Source organism: Oncorhynchus nerka, linkage group LG28, assembly GCF_034236695.1.
Source record: "Oncorhynchus nerka isolate Pitt River linkage group LG28, Oner_Uvic_2.0, whole genome shotgun sequence".
In the NCBI taxonomy this organism is placed as follows: Eukaryota; Metazoa; Chordata; class Actinopteri; order Salmoniformes; family Salmonidae; genus Oncorhynchus; species Oncorhynchus nerka.
The window spans coordinates 53,756,659-53,760,729 of record NC_088423.1 but is presented as its reverse complement, the minus strand read 5'-3'; the positions used below and the strand labels follow the sequence as shown (position 1 = coordinate 53,760,729).

The 4,071-nt window shown below is 38.4% G+C and overlaps 2 non-coding genes and 1 pseudogene across 2 annotated transcripts; all 3 read right to left on the bottom strand.

Moving 5' to 3' along the window:
- Nucleotides 1–298: 298 nt before the first annotated feature.
- trnag-ucc (transfer RNA glycine (anticodon UCC)) lies at nucleotides 299–370 on the bottom strand. The gene has a single exon. It is a non-coding gene; the product is annotated as a tRNA-Gly (tRNA).
- Nucleotides 371–1,563: 1,193 nt separating this feature from the next.
- Nucleotides 1,564–1,636, bottom strand: trnar-ucg (transfer RNA arginine (anticodon UCG)). The gene has a single exon. It is a non-coding gene; the product is annotated as a tRNA-Arg (tRNA).
- Nucleotides 1,637–2,877: 1,241 nt separating this feature from the next.
- On the bottom strand, nucleotides 2,878–2,986 carry LOC115122518 (5S ribosomal RNA; annotated as a pseudogene).
- Nucleotides 2,987–4,071: the final 1,085 nt, after the last annotated feature.

The window sequence follows — 4,071 nt, the reverse complement described above, 5'->3', positions numbered from 1 at the left end:
TTGCTCGTCGCAACAGTTTAACCTACTACATTCAACACATCAGTCTCTCTTAATATTCCTATTTTTTTTAATGCAAAACCACTTGTAAAAATCTTATTATGTTTCAATTTAACAAGCTCAGACAGGCAGATCTTGGGTCACTTGTCGGAATGCCAACTATCGGGCGCAGGACAAGGTGGCTGAATGGTTTAGGCGATGGACTGCAAATATATTTTGACATGCACTTTTTGGTTCGAAAGTCCCACAACCTTTACTCCCACAAAAAAAGGATAATGATTCAAATGAATTATTCATGCTCTGCATTGGCCGGGAATCGAACCCAGGTCAACTGCTTGGAAGGGAGCTATGCTCACCACTATGCCACCAATGCTATATGCAGCCTAATAGCAACATGGAGACATCGACTCATATCTTGACTGTCATTTTTGTGGAAACTGATAATTCTTTGACCAAACGGATCGTCGGTATAGGTGTATGATTATGGTTTAAGTTGCGAGAGTCCCAGGTTAAATAATCTATCATTTTAATCAGTTCCGGTTACCTTCAGATTAGTCCCGTGACACTTGTGGGGAACGTAGGGCAACACGGAGAACATTGTGACAAGTGGGGTCACATTAGTTTGTAGCCCAAAGATTTAGGATTTTACAAACAGAAGTTGGCACATAGACGGTTCTGACTTCAGACGAGTCCCCTGACACTTGTGGAGGATGTAGAGAAATGGAGAATACCACCGTGTTCGTGAGGGTCTCCCCTTTTCAGAGGAGAGTGGTCATACGAATTTGTAGGTCAAACTGTACGGAAGCTAGAGACGTTTTTGTGAGAAGACCGATCATAGGTATGTCTCATGATTTGACAAACACCGCTCTAGGTCCATCATCTTCCACTACAGATACGGAGGTGTAACTTAAGCAGTTATGGAGGATTGAGAGGGATAGTTTTTCATTTTCTCTTAAAAAAATGAATTGATCTCATTTTGCTCTTTGTTAATTTGTCAACACTCGTCACCAGTTTGCTGTCGCGACTGAAGAAGACAGAATGTGAAAGACACAGCAGATGCAGAATCAGACACAATAATTCTCAGGCCTTGCAATATCAGATTATTAAAGATGAATTACAATGTCTTAGCTTTTCAAAGCAACAATACCAATGCCTTATTTCGGGAAATTGCAAACATGTTCAAATTAGATGAGCAAATGAAATTAAACGACCCCGAAGGGACTCGCACCCTCAATCTTCTGATTCAAAGTCAGACGCCTTATCCATTAGGCCACGCAGTCTTTTTGGTACATCCCTATTTGACATCATAGAGACTTTGCTATGCAACAGTAGACATCAAAGTTGTGAACCTGTCCGAATGAGGAAAGCTAGTGATATTTAACAAGTAAGAAGAGACCTTTTCCCTCAATCTTGCGATGCAGAATCAGACACAATAACTCTCAGGCCTTGCAATATCAGATTATTAAAGTTGAATAACAATGTCTAAGCTTTTCAAAGCAACAAGACCAATGCCTTATTTCGGGAAATTGCAAATATGTTCAAAGTAGCTGAGCTAATGAAATTAAACGACCACGAAGGGACTCGAACCCTCAATCTTCTGATTCGAAGTCAGACGCCTTATCCATTAGGCCACGCAGTCTGTGTAATACATGCCTATTTGACATCATAGAGACTTTGCTATGCAACAATAGACATCAAATTTGTGAACCTGTCCGAATGAGGAAAGCTAGTGATTTTGAACAAGTACAAAGATACTCTTTCCTTCAATCTTGCGATGCAGATTCAGACACAATAATTCTCAGGCCTTGCAGTATTAGATGATTAAAGTTGAACAACAAAGTCCAAGCTTTTCAAAGCAACAAGACCAATGCCTTATTTAGGGAAATTGCAAACATGTACCAATTAGCTGAGCTAATGAAATTAAACGACCCTATTTGACATCATACAGACTTTGCTATGCAACAGTAGACATAGAAGTTGTGAACCTGTCCAAATGAGGAAAGCTAGTGATATTTAACAAGTAAGAAGAGACCTTTTCCATCAATCTTGCGATGCAGAATTAGACACAATAATTCTCAGGCCTTGCAGTCTTAGATTATTAAAGTTGAATAACAACGTCTAAGCAACAAGACCAATGACTTATTTCGGGAAATTGCAAACATGTTCAAAGTAGCTGAGCTAATGAAATTAAACGACCACGAAGGGACTGGAACCCTCAATCTTCTGATTTGAAGTCGGACACCTTATCCATTAGGCCACGCAGTCTGTGTAATACATGCCTATTTGACATCATAGAGACTTTGCTATGCAACAATAGACATCAAAATTGTGAACCTGTCCTAATGAGGAAAGCTAGTGATTTTTAACAAGTACAAAGATACTCTTTCCTTCAATCTTGCGATGCAGATTCAGACACAATAATTCTCAGGCCTTGCAGTATTAGATTATTAAAGTTGAACAACAAAGTCCAAGCTTTTCAAAGCAACAAGACCAATGCCTTATTTAGGGAAATTGCAAACATGTACCAATTAGCTGAGCTAATGAAATTAAACGACCCTATTTGACATCATACAGACTTTGCTATGCAACAGTAGACATCAAAGTTGTGAACCTGTCCGAATGAGGAAAGCTAGTGATATTTAACATGTAAGAAGAGACCTTTTCCCTCAATCTTGCGATGCAGAATCAGACACAATAATTCTCAGGCCTTGCAGTCTTAGATTATTAAAGTTGAATAACAATGTCTAAGCTTTTCAAAGCAACAAGACCAATTCCTTATTTCGGGAAATTGCAAACATGTTCAAATTAGCTGAGCTAATGAAATTAAACAACCACGAAGGGACTCGAGCCCTCAATCTTCTGATTCAAAGTCAGATGCCTTATCCACAGCACCTGGTATTCCCAGGCGGTCTCCCATCCAAGTACTAACCAGGCCCGACCCTGCTTAGCTTCTGAGATCAGGCGTACTCAGGCCAGTGTGGTCGTAAGTCTGATTAACAGCTGTTGCATGTTCACCATTTAGATAAGCATCTTTGTGTTACTCAAAAAGTGGAAGAAATTGCATATACTGTAGCCATAATTTGTAGCACAGATTGTTGGATGAAATACAAACTAACCTTGCTTACTTATTTCAAAGCGAGGGCACATATTTCAGCCCAGTGGGAAAAAACGGACCAAGAGTTGACAAAAAGATTACAGCACCTGGTATTCCCAGGCAGTCTCCCATCCAAGTACTAACCAGGCCCGACCCTGCTTAAGCTTCCGAGATCAGGCGTACTTTTTTCTTTTTTTTCTTTTTATTATAAAAATGTCATAGTAATTTACAACCAAATCACATAAACACTAACAATCCTTCTATTCATTTCATTCCATCAACATCAGAACATTTTTTCCAAAACAAACCCCCCAAAAATAAAAAATAAATAAAAATAAAACATATTTACACCATCATATTCACTAATAAAAAAAATACATAATCTAATATAGACATTAGACATACACAATTTCAGAAGTTAACCCTAAATCCCCCTCCCCCCTCCTCCATAGACACTAAAGTACTCCCCTTTACAAACATACTTTCAAATTTCTCTAGTTTTGCATTATACATTAATTCCACATTCCACATGCTTACTTAAACTTACTTTAAAGATTACCCAGACATTCCACTTTTTTCCTTCAAAATGTTCCATATTCCTTCTACAGTAAATTGCATACCTCACAAAACTCAATACAATATTCAACAGGTACACATTCACACCTGAACATTTCCCCACCACTCCAAACAATGTTAACCTGTCCCATGCAAAACTTTCTATAAACTCTCTTCTCCAGTGCCTCCACAACAAAAGTTTTATTTCATTGAAAAAATCTGTCAGACATGGACATTCGACAAATAAATGTAACAAAGACTCTGGCTTCATCATACACACATCACATTCACGCTGGACATCATGGTTTATCTGATGTAAAACAATATTTGTGTATATACGATTATGCCGTAACATAAAATCCATGTTCTCACAATTTCGTTTATTCCCAAACAAAACCAAATTCTCCCACAACAAAGAAACATCC